Genomic DNA, 347 nt, shown 5'->3' on the forward strand with positions numbered 1-347 from the left:
CACACACACACACTCACACACCGCTAGTGGACAGTTAGCTTAGCATGCCAATCCGACGTAAACATGGACGAGAGTGGAAAAGTGACAGGTGCGCATGCGCCGTGCGTGTGTTTCACCTGTCAGAAAGTCCAGGTTAAAGTCCAACAGATTCAAATAAACTTTATTCACACAGTGAGAACTAACATTACAGTGTGTAAACAGTCAGAAAGTTCATTAATATAATCGATCAGGGTGATCAGGAAAGGCACTGATCCATTGATCACTGTTTATCAGCTGATCTCAGAACTGTCGCATGTGCAGTACACTGTAGTGCTGGGTGGGTGTGTCTGTCTGCAGGTAACTCACCT

The 347-nt window shown here is 45.5% G+C and overlaps 1 protein-coding gene across 1 annotated transcript in view; it reads left to right on the forward strand.

The window, feature by feature from the left end:
- Positions 1-347, forward strand: part of ints3 (integrator complex subunit 3) — a 4437-nt gene that overhangs the window by 363 nt on the left and 3727 nt on the right. The gene's annotated exons all lie outside the window — the stretch shown is intronic.

The sequence above is a fragment of the Morone saxatilis genome, unplaced genomic scaffold, assembly GCF_004916995.1.
Source record: "Morone saxatilis isolate NCDOM2014 unplaced genomic scaffold, NCSU_SB_2.0 Contig9, whole genome shotgun sequence".
Lineage (NCBI taxonomy): Eukaryota > Metazoa > Chordata > Actinopteri > Moronidae > Morone > Morone saxatilis.